The 23,202-nt window shown below is 47.0% G+C and overlaps 1 pseudogene across 1 annotated transcript in view; it reads right to left on the reverse strand.

The window, feature by feature from the left end:
* Positions 1-23,202, reverse strand: part of LOC144179572 (sodium-coupled monocarboxylate transporter 2-like) — a 94,327-nt pseudogene that overhangs the window by 37,553 nt on the left and 33,572 nt on the right. Inside the window, exons 3-9 of the transcript XR_013324285.1 lie at positions 22,761-22,829; positions 22,630-22,681; positions 19,893-19,960; positions 17,410-17,482; positions 13,598-13,671; positions 2,637-2,777; positions 708-837 (exon numbers count right to left, since the gene is read on the reverse strand). The product of XR_013324285.1 is annotated as a sodium-coupled monocarboxylate transporter 2-like (transcript). The remainder of the gene's footprint in view (positions 1-707; positions 838-2,636; positions 2,778-13,597; positions 13,672-17,409; positions 17,483-19,892; positions 19,961-22,629; positions 22,682-22,760; positions 22,830-23,202) is intronic.

Genomic DNA, 23,202 nt, shown 5'->3' on the forward strand with positions numbered 1-23,202 from the left:
CTGCGAAGCAAGAGGTTGTGATTGGTCTACATATTCCATCACGATGAAGCGAGGATAGTTGTTCGGTTTCGGAGGCCTCAAGTCAGGAAGTGGTGGAAAAGAAACTTCGGTGCGGCCCCTTTTCGGGGGCCGATCACGTCTGGGGGGGGGGGGGGGGTTGAAAATGCCATATAGCATAGTATAAAAGCAGGGAGACGGGGGTACTTTCTTCTTTGACCTTACCCTGGTAGCCAAAGAAGTCCCGGATTTCCCTGCCTGGTAGACAGGCAGGGAGCCCATCGGCCGGAGCTTGACCAAGGCTCCGACGGCCACCGTCACGGCTTCTAACCCTTCACCTTTCAACTTCTAGCCACGGTAGGTAACAACTTAAGTATGGGGGGATCGCGGTACGCGGTGTCGCCACTCACCGTCACCAAGATTGCTCAAGCTGCCCCGTGCGGGAACTAAATATTTAGTCCCCGTGCGGGGACTAAATTACTTTACAATACTTGCACTTCCTTACATTTTAAATACAATCCGTGTAAACAATGTCTCGTGCGGTAATTTTCCATCCGGAAAATCCTGCCTCGCGGTATGCAACGGCCTTTTTCTCTTTGCACACTCCCTCCTGCTTAATTTAGTAGCACGCATACCTCGTGGGCAATCACATTGCGCTTGTTTGATTAGTTAAATAGTCCAGGTTTACTACCGTATTCTACTGCACTCACCTCGTCGTACTTTTTGATCACAGACGCCTTGACGGGGTCGCACTGATGGTAGAGTGCGAAGAGCGCCAGACCGCAGTAGGCCGCAGTCGTCAGCGTTACTCCAATGCCCAGCATATTGATGTACAGTGACCTGCAAACGAGAATTTTTAATTGCGAGCAACACTTCGCGTGCAAGTACGACAGGGGTAACCCATAGATAATGTTCCCTGCACGGCCTAGAGAAAAGAGAGATTGGAAAAAAGATATTCAACCGCCTTTCTTTATGCAGCTGCCCCCGCCGGTAATCGCTTCGTCGTGACGTTTTGTCACTCTGCAATCTCAATTGCGTCACATGGTAAATTGAGTAGCAATGAGTAAGAGTATTTGCGACAAATAAATTGTGCAACGCAGCAATTTCCATAATAATAATTGTGCGTCTAGGTTCTCCTGATTCTCAGGCTACTGCGTCCGGAAAAGATCAGAACCATTGCACAAGGCCCGAGCTGGCTGGTTGTCTCGTTCTGAGGGCCAGGAAGGGAACAGGTGTGTTTGAATGAATTTTCGAACCCCTACTCTTATGGTCAAACTTTTGTGTGGGGATTGTCTAGGCGGGTTTTTGAGAAACATAAATATAAATATGAATCCCTCTGGACTTTCCTGCGAATATGCACGCAGTACTAAAAAGAAATTCACATTGTTTAACGTCATTTAAGATTTTTTATTAATTAGACCGGACATGATACGAGGGCCGTTGAGCATTGTACCGTGCCGATTGGGAGCACTAAGAAGCATACCGCGATTGCTAAATAATTTTAAATGCTTAGAACTAGGCCTTCCTGAATTTAACAAATTACATAATTTCCGTACACTTTATTTATTGCATTTTACGGGCATTTCGTATACTCTAATCCAATTTTCTGTAGCGGTATTTTCTAGGAGAATGCTTACTAATATGCTTGATAGGAACTTATTCTCTTAGTCGCGGGCCCGTTAACATGCCTGCGGCCGTCGACAAGCTTATAATCGTTTCAAACTGTCTCACGCTTGCTAAACTGTGCAACAGAATGAATGGACACGAACAATCACGCACTACCCTTGTTCCATTACGTGTATTGTGTATGTTTATTTATAAATATATCACTAAGGCGTAGTGCGTCCTTTTTCTTGTTGACAGATATATTTTAAAGGTTGAAAATAAAGAAAGGAACAAAGGAAGTGGAGAAAAAGACGTCTGCCGGGTGTGACCCGAACCCACGAACTTCGAAACACCAGTGCGATGCCATACCAATTAGGATACCGGGGAAGCTACGCTCCCCTTCACTTTCTTTGGAATTTTTGTCAGTGTGTTTTTGTCCTACGTGCACTTGTCTTGTGTTTTGGACGCCCTGGGTTCGAATCGTATGCAGGCCCAAATTTATCCAATTCTCTTTTAAAGTCTATCAGTCTTATACGTTTCGTGCCATTTAGCAGCTTGTGAAGTGTCACTGGGCTACAACGCCGACGATGACGTCCAATTTTCTGTCAGCGGAGTTAATAAAGCTTTCGTATTAAATATGGGCAACAATTTTACGTTGACTATCGTTTTCGTGCCACAAAAGAACGCCACAATGTTTGTGCACTCTGTCACAGCTCCGTTTGAACAATGCGTGAAAAGTTGTACACGGGGTAATGAGAAACATCAAGGAAGCATGGCTAACCCGCAACTGGGGGTTTACCGGAGGTGAGATGCCATTGTTGAAATTACGGGGCTGTAAATTTTAGCTCTGTAGACGTAATTCAAGAGGTAATTTCAGCAAAAAGTTACCATATTCATTATTTTTCATACGGACCACGACCAGCCTAATGTGTCGCAACAAATCGACTACCGAATATTGTACCCGCTTTCGCAATGGATACCACGGCTGATTCGCCCCCTTGAGTGGAAACGAAGTCCAAGAGGAGGTTTCTCACGTGCGAGCTTTGCGTATAGATCGGAGGGCGCAGAACCTCTGTATCATGGTCTGGTTGGCGCCGAATATGGCGGTCCACATGACCGCGCACCCGATGGTGATGCTCCAGAAGGTGAACGTCTTCTGGAAGTTGAAGCTCACACTGGCCGACGAATGCAATGAAAGAAAACAGCGTTAGCATTTAAATGTCACGAAGGTATTCAGAATGAAGATGCTAATGCCGTCGCAACATTTGCTAAAGCCAGATACAACTGAAATAACAATGGCATAAATGTTTCCAGAAATTCATGTTTAATCAAGCGAGTTTAGCCCTAAACACAAATACTCCTCAGTTATCATTTGTTGAAATAAAATGAGCAGCACCCAAAGCAGTGCACCTTATTTAATGATTTCATTTACAAGTGAATATCGCCCAACAGAAATCGCTCAAACATAACTGTGGCATAAGTGGAACATCATTCACATGGTTGGTTGTCTTTGCATTCATACAATTTTAAAAACGCTCGTTGTGCGGTACTATCATTTTGGAAGCTCTGTATTAACAAAACTATGTGCATTAACACAAGCGAAAGGAAACAAAAAATTCATCCGTACCGCCATATGCATCAGTACTTATGTACATTCAATTTCAGGCGCATGTGTACCATGGCGGTACACAATGGTTGTACAAGTTTCTTTATTCCTGGTCAAGGTGGGACTTTGCTTCATCAAATTGGTGAGCAGAGGTACTCCACAAGGAGCAGTACTCTCCCCAATGATATTCAATATCGCCCTAATCAAACTGCCACAACGCCTTGCAGCTCTTCCAAACATCAAGCACGGGCTTTATGCCGACGATGCGACAGTCTGGACGGGCACAAGCCCATGGGGGTACAAGCCCATGGAAGCTCGCCTTCAAGAAGCGGCCGATGTGGTCAGTGAGTATGCCAAGTACTGCGGACTGTCGTGTGCCCCCCAAAAGTCTGAACTCCTTGTGGTCTAACCAAGGAGACCCAAGCAATACCCACCCTCACTGTTCAAAATATACCTCGATGGCCACACTACTCACCGCACTCCTAAAATCAAGATACTTGGGATGGTCTTCCAGCGAGATAAACGGAACTCAACCCTCATAACTCGGCTAAAGCACACTATAGGAACCAGGTGCCCCATATGCTGCGCCGAATCATCACGAAGAGGCGCGGGTTTGGGGAGAATGCGGAGCTACGTCTCGTGCACGCCTTCATTATTTCCCACTTCACGCACGCACGCCCATATGCTCTACTAATCAAGCACGAAGAAGAAAGCCCCAATACAATAATCTGAAGTTCACACAAGCGTGCACTGTGCTTTCCCGCAAACACATCCCATTGCTACTCCTTCATCTCGGTATCCATAATACGCCGCCGGAACTAGTTGAAGGACATGTTTTACAATACCAACGTCTCTTACAACAATACCAATACCTCACCAAGGCGGGCCGCCGTGTCCTCTCAGAATTGGGAATAAATACACCGGGCTTAATGCTTAGGCCAAGTTGTGACCCCGGATCCCAACCATGAGGCAGAGGTAATTAGAAGGATCAGAATGGGGTGGAGTGCATTCAAATCAAATCAAATCAAATCAAATCATCTTTATTTTTCCAAAGAACATTTGGAAGGAGGCCCGACCAACAATAAGTGGAGACTAGTTCACTTGACAAGGGTGCGGTCCCCCCTTTACAAGAAGGCATGTTTAACATGTTATACATGTTAAATCATGTTACGTACATAAAAAATCAGCAAAAAAACATACAGCAGAATCAAGTGCACAGAGCAAGAGAGTAGGCACAACAGCGGAATCCATTTCACCGAGCAGAATGATAAATTATTCACGACAACACCGCCATACAAATGAGGAGAAAACATTTCCCCAACATATGAATAAATTCAAAATTTCTCTCGAGATATCATTCGGCATGTACAAAAAATGTGCGCAGTTTTGCTCTACTAGTATTTTCTATTATTATCGTCTGTTTGTGCGGGTAATTTATGAGCGTAGGGAGAGAACAGCGAAGCATTTGTTCCCCATAGGAAGTTCTCGAAAAAGGTATTACGCAAGGTTCTGTGTTACGGGTTTTGTATATGGGCATCCGGTTTGTCAGATTCGGAAGGAACTCTCAGATAATCTATGGCCGCCTACCATTGTCCCTGAAGAAGGAAGTCTATGACAGCTGCATGTTACCTGTACTCACCTACGGGGCAGAAATTTGGAGGCTCACTAAGAGCGCTGTTCAACTTAAATTGAGGACCACTTAACGAGCAATGGAACGGAAGATGATGGGTGTAACATTACGGGACAAGAGAGCGGAGTGGGTCAGGGAACAAACGCATAACCGTTGCTCATCAAGGGTAACAGAGTGGATCCCTAGAGAAGGAAAGCGTACCAGGGTGCGGCAGAAAGTTAGATGGGCAGATGAGATCAAGAAGTTTGCAGGGAAAAATTGGTCGCAGTTAGCACAGGACCGGGGTAGTTGGAGATTAATGGGAGAGGCCTTTGCCCTGCAGTGGGCGTAGATAGGCTGGTGATGATGATGACACCTTGCTACACGGGCCCACTTCTAGAGCCTCTCCCCCAACCTACTCAAGAACACATTAAAGTAGGACCCTTGGTGCGTGACATGCACCCTGAACACCACAGTGGACGGCGTAAGGTTCGCGCGGAGGCCATCTCACGGCAGTACAGTCAAGATGCTGATGCTGTCTTCACAGACGCGGCAAGCAATACCCCTCCTATATAGCGTTCGCCTTGGCAGTAAGTAAGGAGGACAGGCTATCACTGCCTCTGTCAAAACACTCTCACCAGCTGAAGCTGAAGAGGCTGCAGTTACCCTTGCCATCTCCTTTGCCCAGGCTACTACTGTAGTGGAGGACAGCCAAACGGCCTGTCGGTACTCCCAGGCCGGAATGGTTCACACTGCGGCCCGGGCAGTGATACTCCGCAACTCCCGCAGCGACAAATCCGGATCATATGGACTGCAGACCATCTGGGAGTGAAAGGAAACGAGACGGCGCACGCCCTCGCGCGAGAAATGACACGCCGTACGAGGAGCGAAGAAAACGCCACCTCGGAAAGATTTACTCCCATCCTGACCACGGTTGCAGGCCTGCCGATTTTTCGCCAAACTGGCTTATTTTCGAGACTCGTGGCGACAGAAATTTCAGTGTGGCGACCTGGGTACTTTTGGACTTTTTTGAGCATTGCTGATTTCATATATTTCCGGGCACTGCTGACGCTCCCTATTAAGAAAAGGGGTCTTTTGTGACCTTTCAGTGCATTTCAGCCACCGAGACAAACTGAACAAATTGAACAGAACAAACTTTTAAGCAGACGATGGCGCAGTCTACAATTGCTCCCAACGAATCAGTCACTTTTAACCAGGGTGTCCAGACGGAACCAGCACCAAACCGAAAAAAGGAACCGAACCCAAATTTTTACCCTCAACCGGAATCGAACCAAATCTGTTTTTTTTTTCTCGCAATTTTGGAACTGAACCGACCCGGGACGAATAGAAGGAACCATTACGAACCGGTTCCGGGAAAGGGTTACAGTGAATGAAAAAAACATCGAGTCAGTTGGATCAACCCAGATATTATTAAGATCCTCGGTATTTGCAAATTTAGCGGCATTCTTTTCAACCAGTCAGAAAACTTGGTTGCACCAGAAAAGCCGGAATTTTTCCGAGGATGACAACTTAACTGCTATAAAATCTCCTTCTTTAGCAGGTATTGCGCTATGAAGTTGTTTCTAGCGTAAGATTGACATCTTGCAGTGAAGTTGCCTAATGCATACTTTCTATTCATCCAAGAATTTACAAAACAAGTATTTATATTAGGTAAGACAAGGAAGCAACTTAACTGAAGGAAAAAAAAAGCGATCAACTGGTTTGATGCGAAGGAAATCCGATAGCTTTCTTCAATGCCTTCTCTCCCTTTGTGCTAACGTTCTGCAGCCTTGAGGTACCGGCGACCACTACAGCTGCTTGTGATCTTACTAAGTCATATTTCATCATCATCATTATCATCACCAGTGTTGCGACCGAGCGGGGGCACCCGATCCGGTTTCCGTGATCTCCAACATACGATGGGTAGCGTGTATGGTGCGAGCGGCCAGCCGCTGTTGCAGCCGTGAAGAGAAGTCCAGAGCAGTAGGATAACGTAACTGTTTACTTCATAGCGAGAGGTGAGCCGAAGCCAAAAAAAACATACAATGCCCTGACGGGCGAGGTTACAATACAGGACTCGAGCAGAGCGACCGCATGGATTCGCTGCTCAGACAGGAATGAATTTCAGCGTTTGTGCTGCTTCTATTTATACCCAAAAAACGCCCCCAAGAGTAACACGCCACGAACATCACAGACACCCACACGCTCTTTCCATAGTTTGTGAGTCATCCATGGCTTCGTCCCACGTGGCGTCCGAGAAGGAGGGAGAGAGTGTCCTTGAAAGGTGCTGGGGTCGCGCTATCGAATGTTGATCGCGCCGATAGCGAAACGTCTGAGCCGGGGATGTCAAGGCGGGACTCACCGACGCGCAGGTGCCTGAAGGGTGTGGCGAACGTCGTGAAGAATGCCTGGGCGTGCCGCTGGCAGCCGCCGGAGGCGCGTTGCAAAGCGAGGTGACTGACCCAGCATGGCGAGACACGAAAGTACGATTCACCGACACGCGGGCGCACGGGGTCGATTCCCACGTGGTGGCTGATGCGGGAAAATACGGCGGCGTTGGCCGATTCGTAACACCAGCCTATCTTACGCCCACTGCAGGGCAAAGGCCTCTCCCAAAATTCTCGAATTACCCCGGTCCTGTGCTAACTGCGACCACATTTTCCCTGCAAATTTCTTGGTATCATCTGCCCATCTAACTTTCTGCCGCCCCCTGCCACGCTTGCCTTCTCTAGGGATCCCCTCTGTTACCCTTAATGACTACCGGTTACATACCTGCCAGATTTGCCGGGATGGCATTAGGGAGATCTTACCGGGAGGGGGAAGGCGGGGGGGGGGGGGGCTAGTAGCAACAAGAGAATGGGTAACTACACACATTTTTTTATTCACTTACAAGATATCAGGAAATGAACTATTTCTTCGCCCAAACTACCAACAAGGTACACCACTTAAATATTCGACGTTGCTAACGCCGCCATTTTCAGAAAGTCCTGGAAATAGTACTGCAAGCGCAATACAAAACAGCAGGAACTGAACTGTTTGGTTGTTTCGTCTAAACTAACAACAAGCTACACCACTGGAGACTTGCTAAACCTTCAGAATGGCCGTGCTCGTGCGTAAATGAAAGTTGCGGCGGCGCTGCGTTTCTATAAACAGTAAACTAACAATGGGACAACAGGGTCACCGTGTGCGCATGGCGGACTACGCTTTTTAAGCACTTCACTGATAGCGATGCCAACTGGTGTCTGGTTGGATTGTCAGGTATACCTCCGGCGCATTGTGGCCATACTGGGAAAAGGATTAGGCCGCAGACGGGTGCGTTTTCGGGAGATTTTTGTTTCGGTCGTACAATCGTACAAAAGCATGAAAATTCGGGAGTCTCCCGGAAAATTCGGGAAGCCTGGCAGGTATGCGGTTATCTTGCCTTCGAATTACATGCCCTGCCCATGTCCATTTCTTCTAATTTCTATTAAGATGTCCTTAACACGCATTTGTTCCCTGACTCACTCCGCTCTCTTCTTCTCTTCTCTTTCTTCTTCTTCTTGTTACACCTATCATCTTCCGTTCAATTGCGCGCTCAGTCGTCCTCAGTTTAAGTTGAACTCTTTTAGTGAGCCTCCAAGCTATATTTACTATACCCCAATCACTGTCACCTGTCGCTGAAGTATTACTATCAAGTTGGTATCGCCGGTGTGTGAACTCACTAAGCTGCTATCTTTACTAGGTGGAGTTTGACACAATGTTTTTCGGAGCGTAGAGGGTAATAACCTGTGTGGTTTCGGCTCGTTAAACACAATAATCAGCAGTTTTCACCATCTAGCACTGATAATGCTCCCACGTTAAAGATACAATGCCGCTTAAACTACAGGTACATATACAGCATAGCAGACCAAACAATTTTCTTTTCAGTGCGACAGCATTGCCTGCCTTATTGAGAAAAATAGGCGCGTGCGTGTGTGTGTGTGTGCGTGTGTGGGGGGTGCGCGTGTGCGTGTGTGTGTGTGCGTGTGTCTGCGGGTGTGTGGGGGTGCGCGTGTGCGTGCTTGTGTGTGCGTGCGCGCGTGTGTGTGTGCGTGTGCGTGTGTGTGGGTGGTGCACGTGTGCGTGTGTGAGTGTGCGTATGCGTGCATGCGTGTGTGGGGGATGCGCGTGTGCGTGCGTGTGCGTGTGTGGGAGTGCGCGTGTGCGTGCGTGTGTGTGCGTGTGCGCGTGTGCGTATGCGTGTGTGCGTATGCGTGTGTGCATGCGTGTGTGTGCGCGCGTAGGGGGGGTGCGTGTGCGCGTGTGCGTGCGGTGTGTGTGTGTGTGCGTGTCCGGGGGGGTGCGAGTGTGCGTGCGTGCATGCATGCTTGCATGCGTGTGTGTGTGTACGCGTGCGCCCGCGCGCGCGCAGGTGGGCGGGCGGGCGGGCGGGCGGGCGCGTGAGTGTGCAACGTTTGATCGCACCAAAAAGATGGTGGACGGGCAGGCTCTGTGCTGTCCGCAAAAGTTGCCTGCCCGCAAAGACGCTACCCAAGGATGCATTATTTGGAGACGAGGTGAGGTCCGTCACTGGACACCGATGGGAGAGGAGCACAAGGCGGAACCGCGACGGCTACGTAGAGTCAGTGCTGTTTACCTCAAGAAAGCAACTGCGGTCTATGAGAATGCGGGTTTATGAGCCGACAATAAAATAAACTTAAATGTATTAATGAAATAAAATAAATTATAAATATAAGCTCTCGGCCATAAAGAGTAATGCTTTCACACTCAGACACGTAATCGTGTTAAGTGTCCCTGCTAACCTTTTATTTCACATAAGTTTGCGTCGAAATCGTTGGCCTCCTTCGTAAAATATTTTGCGGTGGATCGCACAGTGAAGTTGGCCAAGTCAACATTTACAAACGAAACCTACATTATCAATTGAACGAAGAAAGGAAAACCCATCACTAAAACCGTACAAGAAAAAAAACTGCTTTTTTCTCCAAACCCATTTGAACCCTTTTGAACTGGTTCGAACGGGTACAGAATGGTGCTGCGCAACCGAACCCAGAACCTAACCTGAAAGGCTTGAGCCCGAACCCGAACCAAACCGGAAAAAATTCCGGTTTGACACCCTGCTTTTAACACACCACTGTACAGGACTACTTACCGGCAGAAATTGAAATTGGCCTTGGTCTTTATAGTATCCGGCACGTGCACGTGTCGTATAAATAGAGGAAAGCCTTGAAGCAAAGCCATCGGTTTTAAGTGTGACGCTTCAGTAGTTTACGGGAGCTTGAGATTGCGTAATTTGTATGACGAGGCATAATAGGCACGGGAATGCAAAGAGGCAGGAAACGTGGTAAAACATAATGTGCAGCGAAGGACCGTTCTAAGACATTCATAATCTTTGAATGCTTTACCGAAACTCGCATATTTTAGCTTTTTTGTGGACATCAACCGCTGTTTGTTTCCCGCACCACAGCAAACGAATAAAATTTGTAATACAGTATTATCCTTCTTGGAATTTGTGAATTGTTTCTCCGAAGGGGATCTGAAAGCATCGTCTTGCTGAATAAGGAGACTTTTATGTGCTTTTTTTTTGAAAAGTCACTTTACTGTGGCGACTTTTCTGGCTACTTTCGGCAATTTCCTGGTGACTTTTCCTTCAGAGGACCTGGCCACCCAGCTCCTGAGACACACAGAAATTACCCCACATCTACGTCTGGCCCGACGCACCCGTCCTCCACCCCACTGACACCTATCTATCGAGCAGGCAAACACTACCGTGCCTTGCAAACGAGCACCTTTCCCCACCCTAAAAGAGTCTGCCACTACTCTGCTGAAATTCCCCTCCCTTAGCTGCCCCTTCTATGAAGCAGACTGCACTCTTTTCCGCATGATTGGTGGATGCCTCTCCAACCCTCTGCCTCAACCAAATCCATTTACCTATCCCGAGCTTTGGAGGCGCGCCCTGTCCAGCTCATGACTGTACGACCAGCTTCGGCTGCAGGTGGGGTGGGCTGTAGCGGCTGGCAAGGCATATGGGTTCCTGAACGGCGGGCTTAACCTCCTGAAGACGCCATGCAAATTTTGCAAACAATAAAGATGCTTACCCTCTTCTCCCTGGCCAAGGCTGAGCCTTGATTTGTAATGCTACATTTGTAGTCCCAGTTGACTCTGTTGTATCCGGTTTGTAACTTTCGGTTGGGTATGGAAGTGCCAGCACAGTGCGATCACGCTTGAGACAAAGGTTGACGTACTAAATGAATTCGCGAGTAGGGGTATAATGGAAAGGAATTTCCGGCAAAGTATGGCGCTTCAAATAGCAATATCACACAGATCCCTCCCCCCACCCCCCCCAAAAAAAAACAAGCTGTAGGGCCCCTCAATACGTTTTTGTGCAGAATTGGAGAGATTTAGGTTGGTGACCCATTGGCACCTAGAAGAGTTCTTGGTTGTGAGGCTGAGAAGGGTCCCTAGTGAGCACGTTTCTATCAGCGGACCCATCATTCGAATGAAGGCAGATAAATCCTCCGTACCAACAAGGAGGACTGCCCATCTACGATATATGGCTGAGATTTAAAGAATCAAAGGGCCATGTGTGCCATGTGTGGGGAAAACACGGCTGTTGATACGAATGCGTCCAAGAACTAGCAAGCACAATGGGTACCGGGAATTTTGTGTGCTCTCAGCCCAGGTCATGTGAACATCGCGGACGAAACTGCTTTTTAAACTTCTTCCGACTAAAACTGCACCTTTCAAAGGCGAGAAACGCACTGGCTGAAAGCTCAGTAATAAATGAGTGACGTGTTGGGCGAAAATATCGCAATAACACAAAAAATCACGCGCTGGTTATGGACAACTCAAAGGGTCCACGCTATTTCATGAATGTAACTATCTTGGCTGTGTCGTACACATCTAACAGGAGTGCCTCAATGACGAAATCAATATTCGCTGATTGCCGAACTCACTGAGAAGCCAAGCCCGCAGGACGCGCACTGACGTGGACAACGTATAAGCAGACCCGACCAAAATGTGTGAAGCAAGAGGCATCTGATTTTATTTTAATAAATAAGCTCCGATGAACACTTATTTTGGTACCTACACAAAAAAGCAGTGTGGAAGGAAATGTTGCTGGACTTGCTGAACTTGTTGCTGAACAAGAGTCAATACGAGACATAACCAGACCCCGAAGTGTACCCGACCTTGTCAACGTGAATGTAGAGCAAGCAGAGACGGCAGTGAATGCACTTTGGAATTATTCACTTTACCAATACACACAACTCTGCAGCAAAAGGGCATTTACTGAGGAGGTGCGGCTGCCACATATGGAGCAAACAATGGTGCAGATATTTTGCACTTCTAAATGCAGCCAATGTAGGCCTGCAAGATATCTTTACTGTTTGCTATGTTTTTTTTTCTTTTTGCTTCTTGATGACATGCCTGTGTTTGATACAGTGATAGTCACTGGCTATCATATTATTCAGTTCGAAAAGGTAATCGGTTTTATATCAGTTGCTATCAGTGGAATATGAGTCATTGACTAACTACATTACTCGTTTTTATTATATGCAGGGTCTCCATGCAATGCAATTCATTTCTTCCTGATAATAAAGTAGTTGCCTCTGTAAAGCCATTTTTCTGTAGCCTTCAGCTTTGTCTGTCAGCAAATGAAGCCTGTGATAAACAGAAGAAATATTCGTGGTCGCGTGAAGTTCCTTATAAAGCTAGTCCAGTGTATGTTGTAAAGGCAGTCCGAAATAGCGGGACGTCACGAGTTTCTTCTTTTTCACGTAAACCCTTTCATTTCTGCTTCCTTTTCAATTTTGCGCGTCGGAAAAGTCTCAGTGCGGCAGAGCATGAACGAATAATTGGTAAAAACCACTTGACATCAAGACTGCTAATTACATCTCAAGCGAAAATTATGACCATTTATATTTAGGACGCCTAACTTCTCCAGAGCCATAACTTGCGAGGTGTAAACTGACATCAGTGAGTTAGACTAGAACTAGAATGCGCTGCAAACAGTTCTTGTTTTCTTGTTAGAAGTATACTCGTGGTAACCGCCTTCTTGTGTTTCTTGTGCCTTGTGTTGCGGTACGTCCTTTCTACTGGGTCCTGTTAAAGTACAAGATAAAGAATCAAAGCCCCTTTATTCAGAGAAAAGTGGTGATAACGCGAAGCTTTCTCACCATTTTCGCAACGTGAGCAAAAGTCGTAAATTCAAACTGCTTTGATCGCGGTTATGTTGCGGCATCGAACGCTATCGTTGTGGCTTAGAAAGCTTTAAAACAAAAGTTTGGAAAACAAAACAGGTACGCAAAAGTATCATATGTGAGTGTGTTGCACTGATCCAATAAGCACGCACATCCCGTTCGAGAAAATGTGCACCAATTTTAGTCTGTTTTACCTTGCCAACGTACACAGAATATCCAAAGCCCATTTTGCCAGCTAGGCCTTTTGGCTAACAGCTGTAAACAGAATTCATTGAAGCTTGACACAAAATACTGTATGGAGTAGGTTTTACTTGCCTACGCTGCTCTGCATTTGTGCAGAAAGTTACAACGTAAATGGAAATTAAGATGAGAGCCGGCCTTCAAGCTCACCTTTGAGACGATGTGCTTTTGATAAGAGGATGAAGTTCAGACCTACGGTGCTTAACGTGGGTCGAGCTGAAGACGCATAATCAGATACAAAAACATAATTTATGGGTTTAAGGGAGGTTAAGAAAACTTGTCAAAGTAGGGAGCAGGGTCTGCGGTCAACTTCAGAGAGATAAAAGATAGCAACTTCACTGCCCACAACCGATGCGTACTTACTCAAAAAACTCCAGCAGTCCTTGCTTGTCAACAGCAGCGAAAACTGCACCGACGCCACCGGCCATGATAGAGCCCTGCGTAAAGCGGCAGCACAGGAAGACCGCACAAAAAAGCATCAGCCATCACATTTCTGTTTTACAACCGATACCAGTTATAATCCTAGCCCTGCCAGTACAGACCATTCCGTCAGTGACCGGATAAGGCTGTCTCCATGTGATTGATTTGAAGAGACATGGTAATTGATAGAAGGTCGTGGAGCAGAAACAGTAATGGATAAGAACTTTCGTAAGCACTCGTAGTAAAAATGACACACTGCTTGCTTACCAAGTAAGGCTTAATGTGGCTTGCGTATGATGTGTACAGATTGTGTCCAATATTTCAGTTCTTTCTTTTTTGTAGGACGTTATTTTCCCAAACGGACAATGCAGATTTGCGCCCATCCTCTAGTTTTCGAAGCCTCCGTGACTCCTGGTGATCGGCCGAGGATGGGTTTGCCGACACTCCCTGTCGTACTATGTGCGCCTGTTGACTAATAACTGAAAGTGATTGATAAGAACACACAATTCGAAGTGGACCTACGGATGCACACCCCTGAACACACACGCACGTACGAACAGACACAACACACACATACACACACACGCGCGCCATATACACACAACACACACACGCCTACGCACACGCACACACAACTCACACACACAACACACAAGCACACCCGCACATAGACACACAAGACAGCCGCACAAACAAGCACACACAAGCACACGCACCTACAAACACGCACACACACGCACAGGCGACACACAGACACACGCACGCACACAACACATGCACACACACGCACAGACAGAAGCACACAGACACACACACACACAGAGACACACATAACACTCATGAACATATAAACACACGCACACGCATACACACACAACACCACACATACGCACACAGCACACGCGGACACGCGCACGCACACGCACACCGACACACTCCATATACAAAGACGTACACGCATACGCACGCACACAGATGCACACACATACACACAACACACACACACACGCACACGGACGCTCACAGCCCCCCACGGACATACACAACAAAGAGACACACAATGAAACACGCCGTCACATACACAAACACACACAAGCAGGCACACACAAAGAGACACACCCGCGCATATACGCACACAACACACACACAGACAGACGTACACATACAACACACAGACACACACAACACAGACACGCAGATAGACACGCACACACACAACACACACACACGCACACACACGCATATACTCACAACACACAAAAGCGCATACACACACAAGACACCCGCTCACACACGTACACGCACATGCACGCAGAGCACACACACGGACACGCTAGCACAGGCACAGACACATACTAACACACAAAGACACCCACACACGTACATACCGACGCGCCCAATGCACACACACACACGTACACAACATGCACACACACATACAGAGCCGCCCACGCCCACATACATTCCGAAACACACGCACGCACACAACACCCGAACACACACGCGCACACGCAACAAACAAATACATGCGCATACACACACACATGCGCATACACACACAACATAAACGCAAACAGGCACAACACACTGACGCACACACGCACACACACATACGCACACATAACACACTCACACACACAAACATACAAACGCAAAACCACGCGCACCCAACACACACACATACGCACGCACTCGCACACGCACACGCATATACTCACAACACGCACAAGCGCATACACACGCAGGGCACACACAAGATTGGCTTCATTTATATGTATGGTGTAGTGTTTGTGGGCCATTGTCGCTAATAATGTAGGAATTGTTTTTAACTGTACCAGCTTTCTTATTCTTTTTTATTTCCATTGTTTGCGAGTAGGTGTTGTATGACCTAACCTTCCCCAATACAGCAAACTTCACCAATGCGTGAAATGTCCTTTTTGGACCCTATGTAAATAAACATGCATAAACAAAGCACCACCAGTCAGAAATGGTGCGCACGCGGAGCGAACGCGGGAATAAGTGCCGGCCTGACAGGCCTATCGTTACCCCTGGAACCATGACGTCGTAAAAGGGGAAAGGCGGTTTGTCGTAAGAGGCTGATGTAGTTATAGGTTGCGGTAAGGCTGAGCGTTATCGCTACGTGGCGTTAATCCTAGATATAAGGCTAACAAGGGCGATGGGCCAAGTCTGTAGATCATAGTAACTGAAGGAAGAAAAATTCCCAGCATTTCTCCGAGGGGAAGAATGTGAAAGTGCGAATGCACGAGTTGAATTTGTGCGGTTCGGTAATGTTCGCGAAAGAGAGATCACACACACACACACACAACTACAAAGAAAGAAAGATGCATTTACTCACAGACACCTATTTGTGTTGTCGTTGTACTTGATTGCTAGAGCGGATCTCAGCTTTGAAATTTCGTGTCAGTACTCCTTTAAGCGGGTGCATTAGCCCTTCTCACGCCCAATTCCTGGCCAATCCCCCACGTGGGTATGTGCCATGTCAGCGGCCAGGCAGCGCGCGCCCATCTCCCCCCGTTGCTAGGGAAGACGAGGAGCGCGCGCACCCGCAGCTGTTGCTATGCGGACTACGGCGGCGGACGATTCAGGCTCGCTTAAGAAGTGCATTCGCACTTAAAAGACGCGAAGCGAAAAGAAGGCGGTAATGAGAGGACAGGCTTGGTAATTGAAAATGCAGCTTCCACCTTCCTGCATCTTGAGGTGGGCTTGAATGTAATTGTGATTTCGATAAACAGCATTCTCCAGCAATAAGAACACCAAACAAAGCCACTGCAGGTTAAGTGCAAGTAGAATGCTTATGAAGATAGCACGATTGCGCGAACTCAAACACAGCTCATAAGTGAAAATCTCACGTTAAATCCAGGCATTAGTCAATGTTGATCAAAGTAGGATGCCATATAAAAATGGAATTGATTACGCACTGATATACAATTAAAAAGTGGCAATAAGGTAACATCGAGGGTGCTTAGCAGAAGAAACTGCGCAATATTGTTACGTGGCGGCAGGACAAAGATGAGGCGAACCATGGGTGACGATGAAGTTATGTATTTACAAGATGTTGCCGCAGAGCGATGCGATCTATTTACAAGCGGCCATGATCACTCGGGTGAGCCGAATCCTCTTTGTCGTCTTCGGTGACGGGTTATGGCGCTATGGGGCATGTCCACATAGGTGTTCCGTGACAATATTTAGTCATTTCTATAAAATTGCAATTTTTATATCGGCCGGCTTTTCCACATATATCTCATGATAATATGCATTACTCCAATGACATTATTCATTATCGGCCGTTATAAGAGCAGTAGGAACGAATTGCGACTGCAAATAAATTAGGCAAAGCCATAGGTGATGCGGATAGACTAGCTTACTTTTCAAACGGCTGTGTTCAGAGGTGTAGCATGACGGCGAATCAAAACGTGCTTTAATAAAAAATATCACTAAGAAGATGTTACTTTAATCTACCCTATGGAACATTTGTCCGCGTTTTATGAGCGTGAGACCTCTGCCGCAAGCTAATTCGCATTTACAAAGAGAGTTCGTTCAAAAAAATCGCTTTTATATCACATGATACTTAACTGACGCAGTGCTTTGGAGTTCTGGTCACAGGGCATAACTCACTGAGCGATTCTAAGAAAGATTTTAAATTTTTGTAAATATGTGCCAGTAACTTATCAAAAGAAGGCCTTAAACACTTCCGTTTTCCTTCTCTAATTCGTCCCAGATGAAGGTCACATTACCTTGATGGCAACAACCAGGAACCCGGATAGCATCAGCAGCATCTGCACGACGTCGGACCGCTTTGATGCCTCCCTGCGAACAAATGTTGCTGTACGTTGCATCCATCTGCATTCGGTAAATTTATTTTATAACAGGAAGTCAACTATAAAATCGATTTAACAAAGTTTTAATTAGACTTTCGCAAGGGAAAGGTGAAACGTGTCAAATCTACGCCTAGTAATGCCGTATGGACAGAAGAAAATGACGGACAGTCATGCGTTCATCAACAGCGCGACACCAATACACTTCAATCATGGTGTCAGTCCAGTAAGTGCTGAAAGCAGAGTGCAATCTCACTAGAGATGCCATCCGAGCGATGCTGCCTCTTTCACGCGTCACGCACTATTCTAGAACTTTTACGCTTCCAATGCCTAATTTGTTAATATTGTGGAGCGGGAACATTAGCCCCTCAATGCTCCCGATTACTGGCCCTTAGTGGCAGTGGCAATCTCAAAGCGGGGCGAAGGGGGTGATCAGGGGGGGCGAAGGGGGTCCTCAGCTTTTTTTTTGTTTTTTTTTTTAAGCATTTCACTTGCGCGAGGTCAAATCCCACTTGTGCGAGGCCGCAAACGTGTGGTGACCGTCAGAAATGCGGGCTCGAGCAAGCCGTTGCACCGCCTAAGGGGGCGCCAAAAACTACTGTGTCGCTAAGTGATTTGTGCGCAAGCGGGTTACACCGCTCACACCCACACGCCTGCATGGTTATCACCTCCTCCGCAGAACTGGCGCAAGGAGGGGAACGCCACCTGAGCTTGCCAGTCGTCACAGCCAGCCGTCACCTGAGCTTGCTTATGGGGGTTATATCACAGCATAAACGTACCTAAAGCATGGAAAACCACCCGAACTGAAATAAATAACAGCCAAAACGGACCTGCAATGATTCAAAGCCACGGTGTAGAAAAATATTCAACAGAAATAGCCGAAACCGAACTAAAAGGGGAAAACCCGGAAAAACGTAGCAGATGCAGTAGCTAAAACTGACCAAAAGGCAACGAAAATACTTGAAATCCCATTTACAATGCATAAAGAGGTCATAAAGAGATTATATGCGGGATAAATGTTAATATTCAAATATAAGTAATCCTTGGAAATAAAAAAACAGCGTCGACGGGATTACAACCCGGGTTACGAGGTTTGCTTCGCAGCAGCGGAACTATTACACTACGAGACCAAGCAATTCTGAGCGATTAAATTGAGGGCCACATGCACATGGACATAGCTTCAAACTAGCCCCTAGATGGCGCCATGCGTCGCTTGGCTGTGCTGACTAGGAAACGCCTATACGCGTTCACGGTGTACCGATCTTCAGCGACGAAAGAGACCTGGCCCCCAACATCGACGCGCAGTGGAGGCGGTACGTCATGATGGTAACGTCATGGGTAACGTCACGACGGTACGCATGACAATCACAGGTACAGGGACTTTGCAGGTCCTCCCATCTTTGGGTAAGATGATCACCGCACTCAGTTTAAGCTCCGGTGGTGGTTGGCGCCCGTAGAAAGGAAGTTCACCTTCGTCTTATTGCTGCTTGTCTAGGCCTCACTATTCCGATGCGACATCTTCCTCGCTGGTGCAACAGAGAAAGGCGAGTAATACTGCAAGACGATTGCAACCAACTTGTCAACATTTGTCAACATTTTACATCCTTAGAGCACAGAAAAAAGAGTTGCCGTCGTAGGAATTCTCCTTTTTCCTATAAAGCAAGGAAGCCCCATATCGCGGCGCGTAATCCTGCATTCCCAATTATTCCTCTCGGGCGCGCCTCTTAGCACAGGCTACTCGCGCGTCTTTGACACCTGCCAGGGGTAGCGGTGGCACGTTCCAGTGAATTGATTAATTGCTTGTAGTATTTAACGCGCCGACACAACGCGGACGATGAGGCGCGCTGTAGTGGAGGGCTCCGGATTAATTTTGACCACCTGGGTATCTTTATCGTGCGCCGAGATCTCGTACATACGGGCGTTTTTGCGTTTTGCCTCCATCAGAAAAGTGGCCGCCACGTCCGGGACTCGAACCCGCGTCCTCGTGCTCAGCAGCACAACGCCTTAGCCACTGAGCCACCGCGGCGGGTGCGTTCCAGTGAAAGGCACATATTTTAATGTAGTGTGTATTACGGCAAGCAATTATGAATTGCTTGAAATATTTTTCGCGAGGCCATATAATGATCAGTGGGCGCAAGTAGCCAGCACGCCAATTTTTAAAGTGCAATATTTGAGCTTTAAGGAAAAAAAAGCTTGAGATACTATGTGAAAAATCTCACTAGCTCAACAATTGGCTTTTCCTCTACAAAAATGGTGTAATATTTGTCCGAGCGAATCATATGTAAGCTGAATTGCCCAATAACCGCAAGAGTAGTATTTCCGTCTTTGCAAGTTTACCATGTGGCTGGATAGTTTGATGGAATAATTGCGCATACAGCGAGGTAGTATTTGATGGTACTCACGATTGTCGTGTAAAAGGCGCAGACCACTCCGTTGACTAGGATGGACATCCAAATCGGAAGGCCTGTCACTGTGGGAAACACATCGCAGAAGATTCGTTCACCAATAGCCCCTCTCGCGGCACTGCACTCAAAAGTTTTGGTATCTCGCTAACCTGAGATGTAAGGGGAACAGGATATCTTCACCCCGGAGAGTAGAGGCACTGGACAACTTATGCGCCACTGCGTGCGCTTATGAGCACTGTTCCCGATCAATCGCAAACAAACGCATACGCGCGTAACACGCATTCACGGTGGCGTAACAGCAGCGCATATATCAGTAGCGCGTATACCTACCATGGCCACGTGTGTGCACAAGTGGACAGAACGTAGCCTCACACGCACATAAATAAATGTATGTATACATATGGCTGTGCGCGAGTATGGGTTCCCGTAGTTAGGGGAAGGGGGACGGGTTTAACATCATCCTCGCCTGCTAACGTTGTCCACTGGTCATCATCGACTGTCAAATCACGGCGTTTTTGAATGTCGCGCCCGTTCGGTCACGACATCGTGTCGTGAGACTAATCGTGAGTCATATGCATTCTCACACTAGGTGCGCTTACAACTGTGCATGGCATACTTTCCGAATAAAAGGCAAGGCTTTTCAGGCTCTTCGTTCATTTCAAGGCGTATGAAACACACATACTCTACACGCGCGACTACGTCACCAGGCAAAGGTATCTTCCTCTTGAATCTTCGTTTGACGCACTCGTCGATTGGGAAAGTGTTAGCCGCCTGGCTGCGAACCGGAAGTACTAAAGCCTATATTTGGCGTGATCACGCTCCAAGACCTCCTCCAATAACAAGAGAAAGAAAAATAAACAAAAAATCTGCAGAAATTCCGAGAATTGTGCACTAATGCGTAGCATTGTTATGCCGCTTGTCTATAGAGTGCGAGTTCTTTATAGCCAAATATGGCTATGAGAAGCGAAAGACGTTGGTATAGAGCATTCTTTTTAAGTTTTTTTTGTTTCTCTTCGCCAGTACTGTGTACGGATGCAGTGCCTTTTATTTCGCTAATTGTTTTTTTTTGAAGAACCAAGGCGTGCTGCAGGGTTGGTCTGTTTACGCTGTTTTTATACGTATTGGCAACGTTCTCGTGCATGCTTTTTTGTTTAGTCCGGTTTTTCTGGTAGATGTATAAATACATGTTTTTGATTTTCTCACATCATTTTGATGAACATTGAATTTTTTTTTTCAGAATTCTGCCCGACCAATTCTCACCATTTACGCTATTATAATGCGTTATGCGTAAAGGTGTTACTTCCTCCAAATCTTCATTTTGTGCAAACGAAAGGCAATACACGGTTCGCCAATTTCGCTACTTTTATTAGTACTTTGAACGTTCTTTTGTGGAACTGTTCTGGCGTGAGCTACACTGGCCGAGGTTGAGCAGTTTCGCGTGGCTCCTGGAGAGCCGTGCTGCGCATGCGCGCGGAGCAGTGCCGTTCCAGGGCGCATAGGCCCCGCCGCGACTGGATTGGATTGGAAATCGTTTTAGCAGTAGTAAGCATGATAATCAGCTAATTCTAGACAACCAGGAAACCTAAGAATAACCAGCTGAACCTTTGCTTACGCTACGTATATCCTGGCATAGCCGAGCTAAGCCACTGTTTTTTTTTCGTTTATCCCTGGTTGGGGGAGGTATGTGTGTCAACACATTTTTTTTTATTTTGTCACATCATTCTTGTAAAAATATTCTTTTAACTGTGAAGCACTATGCCTCTAACAAGCCAAGGAAATTTTCGTGTCATCGTCAGCAGAAAACCCCGAGGCTACTACTGGCTACTACTGGCTACTGGCTACACTCAGGCTACACAAAGAAACTACTGGCACCGTTAGGGATTGAACCTGGGCCCGAACAGAGAAGCGGAGCCAGAGCCCGTCGACTTGCCGGCTAAGCTACGCTCACACGTGGAGACGGAGAGACAGACGGTGGTTTGTATTCAGCGTCTGGGGAGGGGAAGGGCGCTTTTGGAGCCGACACGTGAAACAAGAGGGAGGGGGATGCAGTGAGAGACACGGTGCCTTAGCCACGCGTGCTGCCATCCTTATCACCCTTCGAAAGACGCTCCTCTCCGTTGTTTTTTTCTGCCAGCGCTGCTGCGTTTGCGACGCCGCCCCGGCGAATCCCAGGGAACGAATTAAGGACGGAAAGTTGGGCTAGTTGGTTAGACGATACTGGGTACATTTTACTAGCGCAAAAGACGGACCACAACAGTAAGAAAATCAGCGATCGCCCTGTGATTTTCTTGATATTGTGGTCCGACTTTTGCGCTAGCAAAATGTACCCAGGTAACGGCTAGCACAGTCTCTGGTTTCACTGTTTATTTCGCGGGTTCAGAATGTTTCACGGTAAAATGAAGTTCTAAAGTAAAAATAAACACTGCTGCACCACATACAGTGCATGAAGCTAGAACACCCAGTGTGGGAATTAAAAAAAACAGATTCCTAAAAAAACCCAAGGGAAGTGACAACCGTATGCGAGGATTAATCGGTTCTCGTTTGTGTATCTATTTGTAGGCCGCTTTTCTGCGTTTTTCCCACAAAAGCTTTGTAATTATTGTTTTTTTGGTAGGCGGTGTATCAATAAAATTGTATATGCTGCCGACGTCACTCAGCATTGCGACAAGCTCCGTAAGCACCAACCTGATTTAACAGGCACAAAATTGGAAGATGGGTAATGCAGGGTACTTACCTGAACCAAGGGCGAGTGACGGACCGTAGAGCACGATTCCCATGTAGAAGCACTGCGATGGGAAGTTGGAGTAAGGCGAAAGTGGTTCCCAAGTGACAATTGAAGCGAAGTGAACACTGATCAAAGCTTACCGTTCGGACGACAGTCACGGCGCACACGACCTTTCGCAGGACCACAGATTTGAATCGTTTTTCCAGGTACTGCACACAAGACAGAAAACAAAAAAAAAATCAACTGCAAAAACTGTGCTCAATGTCCGCGAAGAGGATTGTCCAGCAAAAAACCATGACTAATGCTGGCACCTTAGGGCATTACAATGACGTTAAGCAGGCAAGGTTATATGATACCCCGCAGATACATAAATGCAAGAGAAGTTTTAAATTACACTGGCACGGTTCCCATACCGCAGTTTCAACCGACTCTGAAGAACCCGAACAACATGCCTCAACCAAACATACCTCAACCAAACATGCCTCAACCTCAACCTACCAAATTACCGCTAGGCAATTGCACAGGATACGTGAGACATGTGCACCACAGAGCAGTGATGATAGCACAGATGGCCCAAACCAC

The sequence above is a fragment of the Haemaphysalis longicornis genome, unplaced genomic scaffold, assembly GCF_048455015.1.
Source record: "Haemaphysalis longicornis isolate Haplotype H1 unplaced genomic scaffold, Haemaphysalis longicornis Haplotype H1 scaffold_4, whole genome shotgun sequence".
In the NCBI taxonomy this organism is placed as follows: domain Eukaryota; kingdom Metazoa; phylum Arthropoda; class Arachnida; order Ixodida; family Ixodidae; genus Haemaphysalis; species Haemaphysalis longicornis.